This window comes from Grammomys surdaster, unplaced genomic scaffold (assembly GCF_004785775.1).
Source record: "Grammomys surdaster isolate TR1022 unplaced genomic scaffold, NIH_TR_1.0 259, whole genome shotgun sequence".
Lineage (NCBI taxonomy): Eukaryota > Metazoa > Chordata > Mammalia > Rodentia > Muridae > Grammomys > Grammomys surdaster.
Genome location: NW_021604700.1, coordinates 1,655,702 through 1,675,932, shown reverse-complemented (window position 1 = coordinate 1,675,932; position 20,231 = coordinate 1,655,702). Strand labels below are relative to the sequence as shown.

The 20,231-nt window shown below is 41.9% G+C and overlaps 1 long non-coding RNA gene and 2 pseudogenes across 1 annotated transcript in view; 2 read left to right on the top strand and 1 right to left on the bottom strand.

Annotated features, from left to right (window-relative positions):
• The window catches only part of LOC114627842, a 17,579-nt gene extending 14,085 nt beyond the window's left edge, over window positions 1-3,494 (top strand). The window contains exons 4-5 of the long non-coding RNA XR_003712407.1: window positions 378-749; window positions 2,136-3,494. This is a non-coding gene — a long non-coding RNA (uncharacterized LOC114627842). The remainder of the gene's footprint in view (window positions 1-377; window positions 750-2,135) is intronic.
• Window positions 3,495-6,232: 2,738 nt separating this feature from the next.
• On the top strand, window positions 6,233-7,044 carry LOC114627856 (annotated as a pseudogene).
• A 4,311-nt stretch (window positions 7,045-11,355) lies between these two features.
• Window positions 11,356-16,070, bottom strand: LOC114627855 (annotated as a pseudogene).
• Window positions 16,071-20,231: the final 4,161 nt, after the last annotated feature.

Below are 20,231 nucleotides of genomic sequence, written 5' to 3'. Positions count from 1 at the left end.
TTTTTTTTTTTTTTTTTTTTTTTTTGAGACAGGGTTTCTCTGTGTAGCCCTGGTTGTCCTGGAACTCACTCTGTAGACCAGGCTGGCCTCAAACTCAGAAATCCGCCTGCCCCTGCCTCCCAAGTGCTGGGACTAAAAGTGTGCGCCACCACCGCCCAGCCTCATAAGACTTCCAAACAATGAGGAAGCAGTTTTATTAAAGGGGGGCTGAAGGCTTCTCTTAGCCTTAGAAAGGGCTAGATCTGATATAGTGTGAGCCATCTGAATCTTCCAAGGTATCTGTCTTCCAAACCTTTGGGAGTCCAAGGTTGTTTTGTTTGTTTGTTTGTTTTGTTTTATCATCACCACCCTTAGTTTTACTCAAGGAATTTCCTTAGACTTTCAGTCTCATCACACTGCAACTTGGCAACATTTAAGAGGAATCTGTGGGAAGCTTTGGTGGAGGTGGTGGCAGCACTGTGAGGAATGTCACAGTCTACAATAGGAGATTCTCATAGGACGTATGCACGAGGTAACTGACTATAGCTGTAACAAGTCAAACTGATCATTTGTAGGTCACTTGGGGTTTTAAACACACTCTTCTGTATTAACTTCTCTCCTCATCGCTGTGGCCAAACACCCGGCAAGAGGCAGTGTAAGAAAGGACACTCACAATCTGGGAGGACGCCGTTCACTGTGCTGCAGAAGCCATGACAGGACGTGGCAGGAATCCGATGTAGCTTGTCATATTGTTGTGAAGTCATCAAGAGGTAGGTGACCAAAAGTGGTCCAGGCTGAGGAAACCCAAGACCCACCCCTAGTGTCCACTTTCTTCAACTAGATCCTACCTCCAGGCCCAGGTCTGAGTGGGGTCAAGAGCTGAAACACATTGATCCTGTGGGGGGACATTCTGACTACAATATTTTATCTTCTTTTGGGCCATCCAATGCCAGGAAAAATTGTTACCTCTTGTTCACTGTCCTTGTGGTACCCCTCTCCTTTATGTAACTCTGGCTCTTAGAGCTTTTCTACAGTGACCTCCCCATGTAGGTGACTATGGGAATTCCATTCATTAATATCAAGTGGGCTGTTATTTTGGTCAACCAGTCAGACCAGATTCTAATTCTAAGTTGCCCCATTACCTTAAGAGTCTGTACTTGTAGAGTGAGCATACCTCATAGAACTACATACTTTAGGATGTGCTGGTAGCATATATCCCACAAAGACATCTATATCCCAATTGCTAAGATTTATTAGTGAATTAGATGACACAACAAAGGGGAGTTAGAATTGCAACTGAAATTAAGATTGCTAATAAACTTACCTAGGGTAAGTAGCTTATCCAGATGGATTCCCAAGGATCCACAAAGGTGGAAGGGAAGGGAAGAGAAAGGAGTCAAATGGATAAGAAATGGTCAGAGAGATATATAATACCGCTAACTTCCAAAGGGAAGGGAGAAACTTCTCATGTGTGGCCAAAGCGGGACCCTAGATTCCCCTGGAGAACTCCCCCAAATGAACACAGCTCTCACGACACCACAATCTTGGGGTTCACACTTCTTTAACTGAAAGATTACTTACTAACGAGTGTTGTTCTCTGTTACCTTATCTGTGCTCAGCTGTTAGTAGGGCAGTGGTCAGCAAACTAAGGCTGGATTTTAGTTTCAGACGCCAGAAAATAAATGGCTATTTTAATTAGAAGATAGTTATTCCAAAAGGTCTATCTAGCTCATGGCCTAGACATGAAGGCTGGGGGATAAGCTGTACAATACACGTTAGAGTCACACCATGGGTTTTTCTCAGGCTTCCTTCATTGAGCTGTACATGTACATTGGTACATGGAAGTGGCCATGATACCCTCTTCTGTTTGGAGCAACACTGGATGCAAACATTAAACAATGTGGCTAGCCTTATAGCCCCTTTCCTTCTTGGATGTAGATGCTGCCCCATGTCACCTTCTCGAGACACAGATTTATATAGTCTCTACGTCTTTGGGTCTAAACTAAACCTGGTTTTCTTTTCTTTTTCAGCGTTATCAGGTGTTTTTTTTTTTTAAAAAAGAGTTTTATTTTTAGTGATTTTATTAAACAAATGGTAAGTGTACACATTTATGGGATACGATGTTATGTTTTAATGTATGTTTATTTTGTTTATAGGGATATGAATTTATACAACCAGTGTGGAGAATGGAATGAAGATTGTTAAATATAGAACTACCATATATATATATATATATTTGACAATCTCACTTCTGGGTACATATCCAAAGGAAATGAAATTAGTGTGTCAAAGAGACACCTTGCTCATTGTAATGCTCTTTACAAGAATGAAAATTTAAAAGCAACCCACAGATCTGTCAATAGCTGAAGAAAGAGGTATGATCCACATATCTTAAAGGGAATACTAGAGTAGCCTTCAAAACGCAAGGACACTCCTTTGTGACAACATGGATCTGCAGGCTATTGTGAGTCATTAACTTCTAATAAACACCAGAAATCTGTGTGCCTTCAGTTTCCACTTGTACTGTAGCTACAATGGACTTTGAAAGTGACTATCTGCTTCTCGGTCTTAGCGCCATCTTCCTTGACTAATGCGCCATGAGAGTGAAGTGGCGGAAGAAGAGAATGCACAGGCTGAAGCGCAAGAGAAGAAAGATGAGGCAGAGGTCCAAGTAATACCAGCTTGTGCACCCGTGAAGCCTGGCGGAGCATAAGTGAGGGATGCTGAAGGCCAGGACACCGGGAACAAGTTGTTGGACTGTATGCTGCTGTCGGTACTAAGTCTCAGTAGACAAGGAATGTCGTCACCTCGCTGAGATCACCTGGGAAAATGACTGCCTTTCTTATAACCAAAAACAGTCCCGCTGGCACTCTGCCCTGGACCTCTGGCATTCTGGACTAGTTCTGTTTTCTCTTGTGCCCAAGTGTAACTCGTGTACAATAAACCCTCTTACTGTCAGCTGAAGAATCAAAAAACAAAACGAAAGAACGAGAGAGAGAGAGAGAGAGAGAGAGAGAGAGAGAGAGAGAGAGAGAGAAAGTGACTATGCGACTATTTGTTGTGTGACAAAACTTTTCCTGGGAAGAAGCAACACATGTCTACTCACCCAGACAGGGATCATATGACAGACCAAAGTATTGGTATCCCCTGCACTGGCTGGTTTTTGTGTGTGTCAATTTGACATAAGCTAGAGTCATCACAGAGAAAGAAGCTTCAGTTGAGGGAGGAGCTGCCTCCATGAGATCCAGCTGTTGTACATTTTCTCCATTAGTGATCAATGGTGGAGGGCCCAAGCTCCTTGTGGGTGATGCAATCCCTGGGCTGATAGTCCTGGGTTCTATAAGACAGCAGGGTGAGTGAGCCAGAGGGAGCAAGCCAGTAAGGAGCACCCCTCTGTGGCCTCTGCATCAGCTCCTGCCTCCAGGTCCCAGTCCTGCTTGAGTTCTTGTCCTGACTCCCTCCAATGGTAGACTATGATCTAGAAATATAAGCCAAATAAACCCTTTCCTCTCCAACTTGCTTTTGGTCATGGTGTTTTGTTGCAGCAATAGAAACCCTACCTAAGACATCACCAAAGACCAACTTGGTGAACCAGTGAGCTTTATTTGGGTTACTTATAAGAATATGGGTGAGGAGTAGAAATGACTCTAAAGCCCACCCCAGGACAGGTGACATCTCACAAAGCTGGGAACACTGTACAGTCTACACTCAGCTCAGCAGGTTAGAGGGTGTCCTTTCCAAGTGACTCAGTTGGTCTAAACCTCTTCCAGGCAGCTTGGCTGGTTTCTGCTTCTTCCTGGCAGGTGGTCTGGCCTCAGAGTCTTCTTTGAAGCTTGGTTTAGCTTACTGGTAGGGAGTGGCCCAGTGAATCTGGTCAGTTTCAGGGACTTCCTGAAGCTATTTTGAGTTGTTTACCTTCTTCCTTCTTAAGGAGTTTCCCTGTAGGATGGAAAGGTTCAGCCTCAGAGGAAGCAGCTACACAACACTATCTGGTGCAGTTGTCTTCTTTCTTTAAAGACTATTTTTATGTATGTATATGCATCTATTCTAAGTATGCAGGCATCTGAAACTGCCAGAAGAGGGAGTGGGAGATGGAAATACAGGTTTTTGTGAGCTGTATGGCATGAGTGCTGGGAACTGAACTCAGGACCTCTGGAAGAGCTGCAATCCCTTTTAAACACTGAACCTTTTCCATCCCCACCACCTTTCAAATGCCTATCTTTTAAAATGAATTTATACTTTATTGCTGAAGTGGTAGATTGCTCATACATAAGCAGGTGTTTCAGATGTCAGGTTAGTGAAACAAATGACACAGTCTGCCACCATACCTGCAATCCTAGGTGATGAGGGGTTATCTATCTCTCAGGGTATATTTCAGTCTCTGAAAGGGATTGTCATTAGCCCTGTTTAGGCCCTTTTCATGGCCCCTTGTGCCAATTCCATCATCAAAGGAATGGGAAAAAAGGGAAGAAGGGTCAGGTGATTAGCCACTGTAGGAATGCCAATAGTCACAGCTAGACACACGGAGGCAGAGTTAGATACTAGGACTGCAAAGTCAGGTGATTCAAAGATAAGAATTCTGATTTTGGTGTCAGGTTGGTTTCCTGTCTCTTACTGATTATATGATTTTCTGTTCTATTGTGTAAGAGTAGTAATTATTTTATAGAATTGTTGTGATTAATATATGAGTAACAATACCTTTAATGAACTTAGGAGAATGCCTGATAGGAAATAGCAGCCAATATTAGTGTTAGTATATTGCCACAATTCAGATACACAAGGAACTTAGACTCACTTTTGTGTAACTGAACTTATCTTACCTAGTTTTCAAAACTGCAGTTTTAACTAGCAATGTGACAGATGTGGATTGTGTGAAGGGACTAAAAATGCCAGACAATGACAACTTGAATAGCTTTTTAAAAGTTTATAAAGGTTTTTAAAAGTGTCATTTATTTACGTTCATTCATTCATTCATTCATTCATTCATTCATTCATTCATTCATTCAAGGATGATGGTGTGTGTGTGTGTGTGTGTGTGTGCATGCACATGTCTGTGTGTCCATGTGACATGGCATGAGTGTGGAGGTCAAAAGGCTCGAGCACGTGTGTGTTTATCCTTAGTTATGCTGTGTATACACTGTGTAGGTAATCTTTATCATGGCTTGTTAATAAGTATGTATGAGACTCATACATACTTAGTAACATAAATTTCCTAGTTTTTGTTCATGATAAAAATATAACCAATTTCCTAGAGATCATATGATGATTTTTTTTTTGGTGTGTGTGTGTGTGTGTGTGTGTGTGTGTGTATGTGTGTGTGTGTGTGTGTGTGTGTGTGAGAGAGAGAGAGAGAGAGAGAGAGAGAGAGAGAGAGAGAGAGAGAGAAGTGTTCTGAACTGTGTGAAACGGCATTTTTAAAAAATGTGATAAAGCTTTCAGAGAGATAACAGTAGATATGTCGAGATGAAGCTGAAGAGGTTTGCCCATGCAGGAAAATGCCAGATGGAAACAGCTTGGGTTGGAATTGCAAAACCTTTTCCTTGTGACTCTTGAACTAACTGAGCACTGCCTCCCCAACCACTATGTGCTAAGAAGACTCACATCAAAGGCCGTGTTCAAAGGCCGTGTGAATCCACTGCCTTGTCTGCTCTGATGAGTGTGGAGAATGGTCCCAAGTTATCTGTTTCTCCTGGAAGTAAGCCACATGCTTGAGGGACTTTTGAGGATCTAGAGGACTAAAATGGTTTTCAATTTTTGAGCACATTCTTTTTGCAGAGGCTATGTTGTTTAAAAACTTAAAAATCATGTATTTGTGATATAATATTTTCAGTGTATTAAGAAGTTGACTTATTTAGAGGAGACCCCAAGAAAATATCTTGAGCAAATATCATCCTGGGAGTCATTATTAAGTTTAGTTACTTAAAAAAATTTATTTATTTATTTATTTATTTATTTATTTATTTATTTATTTATTTAATGTATACAAGTATATTGTCCCTGTCTTCAGACACACCAGAAGAGGGCATCAGCTCCCATTACAGATGGTTGTGAGCCACCATGTGGTTGCTGGGAATTGAACTTAGGACCTCTGGAAGAGCAGTCAGTGCTCTTAATGACTGAGCCATCTTTCCAGCCCAAGTTTAGTTACTTTTGTATGTTTTTTTTTCTCTTAAACATGCAATGAAAAAAATCCAACCCCAATAGCTGTAACTGCACCATAGCCCCTGCATCTAGGGCTCAGGGAACATTGAAGATGAGTGGGCAGAAAGGTTGGAAGAGCCAGACTACTAGGAAGTCTACTATGAAACCGTCTTTTAGAAATGTCTGCATAAGCTCCATTAACCACTCAGTGACTCTGGCTATCCATGAGATTTCCCACATTTCCCCTTTGGCCACCACAGGGCTCTGTGGAAGCGCTGGTTTGGAATATTTACTAATCTCCCTTTTGGGGTTCCATATTCAATTTCCTATAAACTGTATCACATAGATCACCACCCATACCTTGGAGCTGCTGGCATTGATGTGGACGCTCCTTCTGACTTTGAGGTCTGGTTCTCCTGCACCACTTTCAGGAAGCTTATATGGGTTGTTTTTCAGCCTTTGTTTCTTTTTCTTAGACCTTACTTCGTCAACCCCAAACCAGTTACTTATCTGGAAACTATCAATATTGTGACCCAGATCACTTTTAACATTATAGTTTACTATGTTTTTGGAATTAAATCTTTAGTCTACATGTTGGCCTCCCTACTTGGCCTGGGTTTGAACCCAATTTCTGGGCATTTTATAGCTGATCACTACATGCTCTTAAAGGGGCAAGACACAAACTCATATTATGGGCCTCTCAACCTTTTCATGTTCAACAGAGGCTATCACAACGAACATCATGACTTCCCCAGTGTTCCTGGAAGTCGTCTTCCACAGGTGGGGAAAGTCGCAGCTGAGTACTACGATGAGCTCCCACGTCACACCTGGGTGAAGGTGCTGTATGACTTTGTGATGGATGACACAATGAGCCCCTACTTGATAAAGAGGCCTCTGAAAGGGAACGAGATTCTAAGTAAATAACCATCACCAGGGCCAAAGAAAATCCCGCCCCAGAGCTTTATAATAGCTAACAATGTGGAAATATCTTCCCCATTCTGTTTCTCTCACTGGTAATTTAACTTAGAGCACTGTACATGCTCATCAAGATCTCTGCCAATGAGCTACCTTCCCAGCCTGAATTTTTGACTGGTTAAACTTGGGATCAGTGATGGTCAGAAGCTGTCTTGCTACAATTTAACCTCAGATCTCCATGATATCAAGGATTCACTCTGGTTTTCAGTCAACTTGACTGTTACAGTACTCAGCTCTGCCTACAGGGCACTTGCTTATTGATAGTGGATTATCATTTCTTGTGGTCTCTTCATCCATGTCTATAACTTGGCAAGCACATCATGAAATATCTACTTTATTACATGGTTTACAACATTAAGTTTTATTTTAATAAAAATGCTAAAAGGTTGTGTTGTCAATCAAAATAAAAAAAAAGAAATGGCTGCATAAACAATATTGGAAGAATGGCAATATCAGTGGACATGTTAACATAGGAGGGGGAAATTTTGCAGGGTCCCACCACTACACCAAGAACTATAGGCAATTGGCAGGAGAGGGAGAGTTAGCCTTTCCCAGAGATATGACCCCTTACTGGTTGTCCAATGCAGAGTGTTCAGCCTTGAAACCACACACACAAAGAACAAAAATGCACTCATCAGGTTGTGTTTATATATATATTTGCATATACACATACATACACACATACGTACACACACATACATACATACATACATATATACATACATACATACATACAAAGTATGAATAATAAGCATGAATGCCAAAAGCTATTTACTTTAGAGTGGAGGGTATGGGAGAGTAGCTGGGAGGAGCTGGATGGGGAAAATGATTGTGGAAAGTGAGGTAGCTGTATTTCAGTTAACATATTTTAAAACGAGTCATCTGTTGGTTTCAAGTTATACAAAAATAGAATGAATTGATTTTATCTAAGATTGGAAATATTTTTTGATCTTTGTTTTTGCCAATCCAGTTGGGACATTCGGGTAGTCTCTGGAAACAACATGTGGATCTGTGAGAGGCAGGAAGGAAATCTGGCCTAACACAACTCTGGTTCAAATTTAGAGTCTGACTCCAGGTGGTTTATTTTAGGCATATTTAAGGACTGTCAATTTGGTGAAAAAAAAATTTCCTGGTGATAACAAACTCAATCCTGAGAACATGATCAAATTAAGGCATGGCTACATCAAAGACTTTGTAAAGTACATGTGACATCTTCCACAAAGGAAGGTTCTATAGAACCTATAGAGCAGGCCCAAAGGAAACAATGCCGACGATAAGGGTTTAGGGGAGGATAGTGCTTTAAATTGACTGAGATAAACAGGCTCAAGATAAGGGTCTGGGGTCTGGCGGAAGCCTTTGTGTTCCAGCCACACAGATGTCACCAAGCCGTTAACCACCGCTGCTGGGAGACTTCTGGGTGGAAAATAGGTTACACAGTCTCTCTTGGAAGAGACAACCCTGCATGTTTAACATTTCTGGTATCCCAAGTGGTTATTTGTGAGCACAAGGACCTGCAGGTCTCCTGCAGAGACAGCCTTTTGTCCAAGAAAGATTAAGACAAAAAGTATTTTTGGATAGTGTCCTTAAGAACTATGGACTTCGTTTTGGTTCAACTGTCTTTATTTTTCTTCTTCCCTAGGAAAGGAATTCTATAGCATCTTAATTTTATTTACTTGACTTAAACGTTCTAGTCTGGGAACAAGAGAATTTGTGTGAAGTTTCTGATGTATGGATGCAGGAAGTAAACAGGGATGACGTTCATCTTGACCATGGCTCATAGATCCGTGTATTGGGTGTGTGTATGTTCCCTGTGTGTATCCTGTGGTTGGCGTGACCATGTCTAAGAAGACCAAGGCTGTGAGGCTGAAAGACTTGCCTCTCTGTAAACATTTGCCTTGTTACTGGCTTGGGATACAAATACTGGACACTGGAATCTGGTTATCAATCCAATGCACCATTTTACCCCAATATGGTGAACTTAGAGACTATTTAGAAAGACCCCAAGATTCTGAAGTAACAAATCTACAAGTATGTAAACTATAGAGAGCAACATTTGTCTTTTACAGCAGAATTTTAAATTTGAGAAAATATTCAAAAGAACCCCTTAAATCTTTGTCAAGTACAAATTCAATTTGAAGCAGATCTGAAGAAGTAGACTTTATTAAAGTCTATTTATCCTCATTATCACTGATGGTACAATTTCAAATATCACTTTCACAGTGTACGAATGTTTCAATTGACTTGTATAAAATAGTAATTACTATTACTATGTATTTATTAATTTTATATTTGAGATATGGTATCAGTAGTTCATGCTGCTCCAGAATTTACTATGTAGCCCAAGGTGGCCTTATACGTGTAGCAATCTTCTTGTCTAAGCCTCCCAGATGCTTAGATTACTGGCAAGAGCCACTTGCTTAGCTTTATAAACCTTACCTTATTTGTGTGTGTGCGTGTGTGTATGTGTGTGTGTGTTGTACACGTGCACACACAGGTGGGCACATGCTGGTGTTGAGGTCAGAGGTTAGCCTTGGATATCACTCTTCTTGGACACAGGGTCTCTTTGGCCTATGTCTCTCTGATTAGGCTAGGCTCGGTGGCTAGCAAATCCAGGTCATCCACCTACCTCTAACCCCAGTGCTAGAACTGGGTTCTGGGGATCAGACTCAAGTCCTTGTGCTAATGTGACAAGGACTTTGCCAACTGAGTCACTGCCCCAGCCTTTACTAACTTCATCTTTAACACATTGCTGTTTCTATCGTTAATCTCATTTTATGTGGAGGAAGCCAAGGTATGCAGAAATAGAGCAAGGTTACCTAGCCCACAAGGCAGAGCTTGCTTGCTCTGGCTGTAGTGTGGTTGAGTGCAGCTACAATCATTTGCTGTACTGTCTTCTCTGTGAGCAGGGTTCAAACAGGTTGTTCTTATCTTTATTGTTCTTTGTTTTGCTGTTTTGCTAGTTTTTACTGCTGCTGTTTATACAGCCTGCTTTACCCAAGCACCCGTCTCAAAGCCATGAGAAGCATTGTACAGTTGAGCCTAGGGATATCTCATGATCAGATAGAATGTTTCTCAAGGTATTGGGCAAAATCAAGATAATTCTTCATTTTACCTAAAATGAATGAGAATTTTTTAATGATCATTTCTTGACTCCTAAGTTTGAGCCTGCAAGTTGAACAATGAAGCCTAAGAACAATGTGTTTTGTTTTCCGGGCAAATGTTCAACTACTTGAGCTACATTGCCAACAACACATCTTGTTTCGGGTTCCAGCAACTTCCATTGCATATCTTCTTTCCTGTGTTACCCATTCAATTTGCCAGACTCTGTTTGGAATCAAATAATTGTATTCAATTCCATATAATTATTCTTTTGCTGGATCCATTTGTAAGTAGGGAGTGCATCCCTGATCTTGTGCCTGTAAGATGCCTGTGGGTGGATGCCATAGAGATGCCCCTGAACTAGCTTAAAAATGCAATTGTGGAATCCTTATCCAGAGGTGACTGCCAAGACGATCCTGGAGCAGAGTGGCTCTGAGTTAAAGATCAGTTGAAAAGAAGACAATGTTCTTCTCCTCACTGTTTTCTGTTCACTTTGGTTGAACTTTACAGTGTGATATACTTCATGACAGAGAGGGCAAAGACCTGCTGTGACGATGGCGTCCAGACCCAGGAACGCATTAGTCACCCATTTCAGATGAGTTTACTGCGGTTATACCTGGAGTCATGAGGATATGCTGTTAGATTTATAGTCTTAGAACTTCTAAGAATAGCTTAAGGCTGGATAAAGTTTAGTCATCAGCTAAGTCATGTGACATGAAGCTGGTGGTATAATCTAAGCACCTTAGAGACCAAGGCAGGAAAATCATGAATTTCGGGCTAGCCTGAGCTACATAGCAAGAAGACTCTGTCTTGGGAATCAAACAAACAATGAAAGGAAAAGATATAAGGAAATAGCACACAGAATATGCTTAAGAAGCGACCCATGGAGGACAAACAATTCTGGAAAGGCGTTCTCACTCAAAGATGTTTAAAATTAAAATTTAAAGTCAACACACAAAGGCTAAGGGTTTCCTCATGGGATGTCTATTCCTCTCACCCAAGTACTAACCAGGCCCGACCCTGCTTAGCTTCCGAGACCAGGTGCATTCAGGGTGGTATGGCTGTAGACGGCGTGTCCATTCCTACGGGTTGGTTCTAACTCACACTTCTCCTCTACACCCCCTCCCATCCTTTCCTCTCTCCAGAGTCCTCACTCTGCTTTCATGGCACATGCATTTCTCTAGTACTTTGTATGACATCGCACTGCAGTTTAGACTATATCCGTAAAGCTATCTGTCTCCAGTCTTATGACCCAGCTAGGGCAAATGTAACAGGTCAGATTACCTGTTTTATTTACGGTCGTCTGCATATTGCAGCTTCTTTGTGCAAACTGATCATACAGGAGCATCCAAGGCAGGTCCTCTCCTAGTGCTTTGTGGGAAATCCCTGGCATGGCTTGCTGAAAGCCAGGCCCTACCCCCAGCTGGGACAAAGGCTGTGCTGCCTGGATCTTAAAAGGCAGCAAATAAAATGAAATGAAATGAAATGAAAGAAAGTTCTTGGTTGGATTCTGTTTCATTAAGACTTTTTTTTTTCAAGTATTGAATTTCAGCCCCCACCTCTTATTAAACTAACCACAGATTGTTCTGTTTCCTTATGCTGCTTTTCCGTACTTGGCTTAGGGTATTAATCAAAAACAGCACCAAAGTCACATTTTTCCACAGGTCCTGGATCCTGTTTTTTATTCTTTTAAAGAGCATCTTCAGATCCCTGAGAGTTTTGTGTCACTAAGAACTAACTGAAAACGGTTTTCCGTTATTCCTTTCGCGCTTCCTTTTTGGTAAGAATCCATCTTGGATCAGAAGTCCCAGGTGTCATGATAGCTTCATCAGTGACTAGCAGTGTGACCGTGGGCACCACACTCACAACGCTCTATTCCTTAGCCTCGTCTTCTGTGAATAGCAGACCCTGACACTTAGGGTTGTGGAGATGAAGGAAGAGAGTCCTTGTACATTCTGCGTATTCCTGGGACTCGGCGGAATACCGTCTATATTCACGTACATTTGCATCTTCCTTTGTTTTTTTGGGTTTTTTGTTTGTTTGTTTTTGGTTTTTTTTCGAGACAGGGTTTCTCTGTGTAGCCCTGGCTGTCCTGGAACTCACTCTGTAGACCAGGCTGGCCTTGAACTCAGAAATCCTCCTGCCTCTGCCTCCCAAGTGCTGGGATTAAAGGCGTGCGCCACCACTTCCGGGCTAGCATCTTCCTTATCCTTTTTACTCCCTTCCCCCCTGCGGCTGCAGGGAGTGGGTCCAGGGCAATCATGGTCAGTCTCTGCAGCATCTTCACTGGAGTCTAGACGTTTCCTCTGATCCCAAAGCCACGCTTCAGTACTCTGAAGTTGTGCTCAAGCGGGACATTTGCATATTTCTCCCAAATCCTTCTTTTTGTTAATTACTCCTTTCTATACTGTTTAGATAAAGTTCAAAGGACCAAAAACAAAACAAAACAACACAAGACAAATAAAGCAATAAGAGAAGACAGTCAACCTGGTGTTAAGTTGAAACTATCTCTCTGTGGCACTTCTTTGTCTGGAGGCTGGAAAGTTTTTCTGTCTATCTCACACTGTTGGATGCCAAAGCAGTTCTTAGAATGAAGGTCCTTTTGGAGCTGGATGAACACACAGCTGTATTCTATTCACATACTTAATGTGCTTCCTTCAAGGCAGAGGTGAGATGGATTATGGAGTACGGGTGACTTTTAGCACCTTTAGATTTCTTAGTCTCCACAAGAAAAACACCAATGGATGTGGGTGAGGTGTTATCAACACAGTCTTTATCCTCTGAATAAGGAGAGCAAATCATTCTCCTGCTTTAGCCTTGTGGGTTCTTACTTTTGTATTTGAGTCAGGGTCTCATGTATCCCAGGCTGGACTTGAACTTGTTATACAGCAAAAGTTGTCCTTTTAACTGCTGATCTTTATTCCTCTATATTCAGGGTGCTGGGGTTACAGTTGTTTTGATCATTACCTGGCTAATGGTTTTTACTTTTTTTTTTTTTGAATAAAAAAGCAATGGTTTACTTTCCCCATCTCCCATACCTGACTTCATCCTGGGTCTCAAGGTTGCTTGCAAGTTACGTAATTGTGAAGAAAAAGAGTAAGGTTCCTGTCTAGCTGCTTTCAGCCCTAATAGTCAATGGTTTCCTCACTTTATAATACCTGAAGGTTCCAGATCACACACATGAATGGTCATGGCATATCTGAGAGACCTGGCATTATGGGCAGAATGGGGACCCCTTCTAAACTATGGTATCAACCTTACCCCTGGTAGCATTTTTAGATGTAATCAAGTTAAATGAGGGCATACTGAGTTATGACAAACCTTAACCCAATGACTGGACTCCATGTAAGGAGAGACGCGAATAGGGAGACACCATGCGACAATGGAGACAGATTGAAGTAACACACTCATACGTAAGCCAGAGCCCTAAGGTTGGCCTGCAATGAAAAAAACTAAATGAGACATGCCAAACAGAATCTCATTCAAGATCTACAGAAGCAATCAACATTTTTCACACCTTGACTTACGTGTCTATCTTCCAGGATTAGGTAAATATTTTAAGTTGCTTTAAGCCACTCAGTGTGTGGACATTTGCTATAGCATGCAAGGAGACTAATATACCCATCAGTCTTCTGCTGTGAGAGATGAATGGGCCTGGCCTATTTAGAGGTGAATTCAGCAAGCGCTGCCATGCCCTCTGTAATAGGACAGTTTTGTCTCCCTATCATGCATGTTCTTGGGGCTCTGGGTGGTGAGCCTCCCCCGCCCCCTTGGAAGCTCCTGGTCTTCTGGATTTACTGGTCACTTGCTTTCTAGTTTACCTTGGATTCTCTTGACTAGCTCCTTCATTGGTGGTTATTTTGAAACTAGACAGAACCTAAGAAAACCTTTTAGAAAACAATTCTTGGCTCCATTTAGCTGATATAATTTTAATTTGCAATTTTCTTGTCAGGATTAGTACCAAGAAGTTGTCTAAAAAAATCATTATCCAGCAATCTCATGACAGTGTCATTTTATACTGATGGGGTAATTTCTCCCTTCAGAAAGAGCTATTTCTTGAGTAATTATTTTGGGTACTAAGTGACAGGCTCAGACTATTTTGGGACTCTGTGGCCTTGTCTCCTGACTTGCGTTTACCTTGAGGATAACGGTGTGTGGCGGGTATCACCTGTGAGTCATTCTTCTCCCAGTGATTCTTGGTGATGTTCCTGTCTTCAGCAGACAGCAGAATGTGGCAGGGATGGCTCAGGAGACTGGCTGCTGTGTGGTTCTTATGTAAGACTAGCAGAGAGGCTTGCTCTCAATTGCTTCTTACTAAGAATCCTTTGACTTTGGCTAGGTGTGAGACACACACACACAGAGTTGGGGAGAATGAAAGGGGGGGAGAAAGAAGAGAGGTGGAGAAGGAGAATGCTTAGAATTTACTAGATGTGAGGAAGTGTATTCAATAGCTAAGTATGACAGCTTTATTTAGCGCTTCCAACTTAAAGCCACCCAGTCAAACCAACACAGGGGTAAAGGAAGCAGGCTTCATGGAAGGTTCCTACAACACAGCTTTCACGATTACTTGTTAATTTCTATGAAAAGAAATAAAGGGGAAATATTAGAACACTTTCAAAATTGCTCAAACATCACATTTTCAGGATGACAAATGACTTAAGATAATGCTCAAGTATTCCAACTTCCATCTTGTTGGCGCCCTCCCCCAGCATGAGCTTTGCCAAGAGTCCTCACCGTCACCTCACCATTGTACAGCCTGGACTCTTCTGTAAACCTTATTGATGGCATTCAGGAGAGGAATGCTCCCTAGATTGGGGGGTCTGGAATGGAAACTGTGAGGGAGATGCTTAGTGTTGAGGGCTGAGCTGGGATTGGGACTCCTCAGTAGCTAAGGGCCTCTCTCTTGCTTTTGCTAGGGTGGGTGGTTCAGGGCTTCTTACTCCTGAGGCCATGTAGGCCATGAGGTCTACCACCCTGTTGCTGTAGCTGTATTCACTGTCATACCAAAAAAGTTGTTATTGAGAGCAATTCCAGCCCCAGCATCAAAGGTGGAGGAGTGGGAGTTGCTGTTGAAGTCGTAGGAGACAAACTGGTCCTCAGTGTAACACAGGATGCCCTTTAGAGGGGCCCTCAGATGCCTGCTATAATGTCATTATACTTGGCTGGCTTTTCCAGGCAGCATGTCAGATCCACAGTAGATACACTGGGGGTGGGAACATGGAAGGCCATGCCCATGGTCTTCCCATTCGGCTCTGAGATGATCTTGCCCACAGCCTTGGTAGCAACAATAGATGCAGGGATGATGTTTTCTGGGCATCCTCATGGCCATCGTGCCATAGCTTTCCAGAGGGGTCATCTACAGTCTTCTGGGTGGCAGTGATGGCATGGACTGTGGTCATGAGTCCTTCTGCGATGCCAAAATTGTCATAGATGACTTTGGCCATGGGGGCTAAGCAGTTAGTGGTACAGAAAGCATTGCAGACATACTTCTTGTGGTTCACACTCATCACAAACAAGAGGGCATCAGCAGAAGGGGCAGGCATAATAACCCTTTTGGCCCTACTGTTCAAGTGGACCCTGGCCTTCTTCATGATGATAAAGACACCAGTAAATCACATAACATACTCAGCAACAACATCAACCCATTTGATGTTAGTGAGATCTCACTCCTGGAAGATGGTGATGGCCTTCCTGCTGATGACAAGCTTCCCTTTCTCAGACTTGACTGTGCCACTGAACTTGCCATGGGTAGAGTCACACTGGAACATGTAGACCATGTCAATGATGGCAACAATCTCCACTTTGCCAGATGAGCAGGAAGCCCTAGTAACCAGGTGTCTAATATGGCCAAATCTGTTCACTGAGATCTTCACCATTATGTCTAAGAGATGTGGCTGGCACTGCATGAGAGGATGAGTCTCTCTCTGGAACAGGGAGCAGCCGAGAGCCATAACCTGGATTCTTATTCCAAAATTTCCATGGTATCTGTTTTAGGCCCACATCTTCTGGAGCTAACAATTTTTACTGTTTAAGAGAGGGAGACGCTGTCTTCATAACATTGACTCTTGAGCAGCCACAGTTCCCCTCAAAACCAAGGACAGTATGTGCAGTGCTTCCTGTGACCAACAAGGGTGGCAATGGTACTTTCTTGAGTGGACCCTCGACTCCACTTTACACAAAGAAATTGACATAGATATGTTCAATTCATTGTTCTAGAACATGTGAAAGAGCAACAAAACAGGAAGAAGGTTCCAGTGCACAGGCCACAGAGTTCATATCACATGTTGACAGCTGGAAAAAAAAAAGCCCTACATTTACAAAGAAAATTTAGGGCTGGAAAGATGGCCCTATCATGAAAGGCTAGGCTCACAACCAAAACTACAAAGAAAATATAGATAAAATCTTAGACTGTGTCATTCTAATAATTGATGGGTTTTGTTTTTATTTTATTTTGATTTATTTATTTTATAGAACTGGGGCTCCAACCTAGAGTCTTGTCCATGTTAGACTGCATATCCCTGCTAAACTCTCTCATGAGCCAAGTGAGTTTTATGTATTTCAGCCAGGACACAATTTACTGGCTTTACTGTTACTTATAACATGTTTTAGAAGTCTTTGCTGTTGTTTTGGGATCTGATTTCACTGTGAAGCCCAGGCTGACATCAAGCTGCTCCTCTTTCTACTTTGACTCTACAGAGCTGGGATCACTACACACCACAGTGCCAGCGTCTTCAGTGGCTTTTAAATTGTAGAGAAAACAAAACAAAACACCTCAAACCAAAGCGCTCAAAACACCTTTTCCCCCTCTGATAAAGGCATTTTCCAGAAATGATTTTCCCTGTTGTCAGAGCATGATAAAAGGCTTGACTTTACTGTTCGACCCAAGAGTTACCTGGGACAGGCAGTTTTCATTAAACTAACAGGAAAGGCAAGGCAATCCCTTAAATCAGCAGTTTGTCTCTATAAAGTAGAGATGTGTCAGGACCACAAAATCAACTCACTGTGATTTTTGTCTTTTTCTTTGCTAATTCTGAGATGGAAACTGTTGGTTTCAGTCTGTCTGGGGATTTCATCTGTTAGAACAATCAAGGATTTTATCGACTGCAAGGAGACTTCCCAAAAGATAACACTTATTGAGTTGTTAAATGCATTCATAGAAAACAATAGATGGAATTGTAAATGTCTTGCACATTCAATAAATGAGACGGTTCATTTAATGAAAATAATGATAATAATAATATCAGCATAACTCTTTTCATTTACAAAATAGTTTCATTTGATTCACGCACTAATCCTTTAAGATAGCCAACTTGTTGATATGCACATACACATACACAAACACACTACCCACTCCATGCCTACTCTTATATGTTTAATTTTCTCTTGTATAAAAGATACAAATAAAATTATTCTGACTTATTAAACTTTTGGCCCCTGACTCACACCTTTTTTTTCTCTTCCTCCTCTTCCTCCTCCTCCTCCTCTTCCTCCTCCCCCTCCTCTTCCTCCTCCTCCACTGTAGCTGCTGCTGCTGTAGTTTTCTCTTTTACTTTTAAAGATAGGGTCTCATGTATCCAGGATTGGCCCTGAACTCATCAAGTAACTGGGGATGACCTTGAATGGTTGATCCTTCTGTGTTGGGGATTGGTGCTAATGCTTTGAATTAATCCCCTACCCCAAAAAGTTGAAGATCCTTGTCCCCAGTTGGGTTTTGATCGATCAACAAAGAGCCAATGGCCAATGGCCAATGACTGGGTGAGGCAGAACTTTTAGATTTGCAAGAGCTAGGAACCAGAAGAAAGGAAAGAGAGATCACCATGTTCTAGAGAGAGAGAGAGAGAGAGAGAGAGAGAGAGAGAGAGAGAGAGAGACTGTACGCTGTTTATTCAATGCTGAGGATTGAACTCATGATGTCATGTTTGCAGGACAAGTACTCTACCAACTGAACTACATCCTCAAACCCTTGCTTCTAACATGTTTGGAAAGGTTCATCTTTCCATAGCTGCCTTCATTCCGTGTTGCCAGACTCTGAAAGCTGATTAAGTCTATGTTTGTAGGAAACTTTCTTAACTTTTAAAGGTATAGTCCTTGTAGCCAAATCCACTAGATGCTAGTCTGTATCTACTATTCTTTTTGTAGTTTCTGATCTGTGTGTGGATAAGCTCCACCATTCTTCCAGTTAGCCTTCCTTTGAAATAGCCACACATGCCTTCTGTGACAATGCAGCTTGTGTCTATTGCCTGTGACTGTTCTCTCAGCTGTCTGTACTGGCTCCTGTTTCTTCTAGAAGATGTTTACATTCCCTAAGGTGATACCTGTGACCCCCCCTTGCTTCTATTGTTGACATTCCTTCCATCATAAATTCAACCTTTTTATCCATTCTCCTCTCCTACTTTCTACAATAGCCCAGAACCTACCCTGTACCATCCCTCCCTTTGGGTGACTGTGCCCTCCTACGGTTCTAAAGGCTGGGAACAAACTGAACAAGAAGCACCTCTCCTCTTATCTCCTCTCTTGATTACGTGGAAGAGGTATGCCTCTCCTCTTCAAGACCAGCCTTGTTCATGATCCTGTCCCTTCCTGCCTTTTGGAGAATACAAGCTGCTCCTTAATGTTTTCCTTTGCCTAATGTTTTCACCGTTTAGAATCTCCACGCACTAGGTGTTTCCAGTCTTTAAAGGGCCTGGCTATCAACAGTGTTCTCTCCAGCCAGCATCCATTTCTATGAGGAAGGGTCTACAAATGTTCCAGCCATTTCCTCGTTTCTAAATCGTCCTCAGGACTGGTATCACCATCAGCTGTACTACATGCGATTGTCTCACAACCATGGGGCCAATTTGTCCCAGCACAGTTGACTGCCCACCTGACCTCACTTGGTTTTCCTTCCGCTCGCCCTCTTCTGGCTTGTGATTGACACTTCCTTCTTTCCTTTCTACTCCCCAGGTCATTAGAGCTGTTCCCTCCTTGCCTTCTGCATCCCCCCCGCTTTGTTCCCTTCTTTCTTTCTCCTTTCTCTCTGAGTTTTCCAATTGGCTTACAACTTAGAACTCTTTGTGGTCCCTGTAATTGCAAAATGGCAGACACTGTTCACCTGTCAGGTATCTCCTAGGGTCATGTACACAGTTCTTGCTTTCAGCTCTTCCTGATAGCTACCTGGGGTTGTGTATGTAAAGACAAGTGAGTGAACGTGGTTACCAGAGAGATCACCTTGGAACTAGACCTAATTTCTGAGGGAAAAAAAAAAAAGCTAATAAACTTGCAGCAATGATACTTTGTCCTTTATCAGTGACAGATAAAGACACACCTTGTACTTGACTGGAGTACATTAGGATTGTCACAATAATATGGTTGGGAAGGGCTGATAGATGAGGTCCCTGAGAGGCTGTCGTATTGTTCTAGATTGAATATTAATTGTCTGAGAGTTATTTCCTGGGGAGTTTGAGTCAAAAAAGTAATTTTAGTTCCCTAAACTCATTTACTTAGCTATGATCTCACAAATAGGTAACAATTCTAAACCTATAAATATTTTGGATTATGTTATGGAGTTAAACAGTGAGAAAAAGTATTTTCTGAAGCAGGATAGTTTTAAATATCCTAGAATCCTCTATTCTAAGGGATAACCTCTGAGGGAAAAAGGCATTGCAAGTTTAGAGACCTTTTCAGGATGAGATGGTTTCGAAAGGAAATTTCTTGGGAACAGAGATCACCACAGTACCTGGAGCTGCTTGGTCAATCTTAAAATTTAGGAAAACATTAGAATTGCATGAGAATTAGGGTAGCTTTAGTGATGAAATGTTACATCTGGAAGATACCTCATGAAGACTTTAAATGTAACTATGTTTTCATGACCTCAGTGAGTGTAAAATCTGAATGAAGAGGTCGCCATTTCTTCTTATATAGAAGTGATGAGCAAGCACTTTCTCTTCCTTAAATTTGTCTCTATGATGTTTGAAGCCAATGTGTTAATCATGGTAAATTATTAAATTGGATTTAACCTTAACATTCATAAGGCTAAAACCTAGGTTAAATTTTTACTC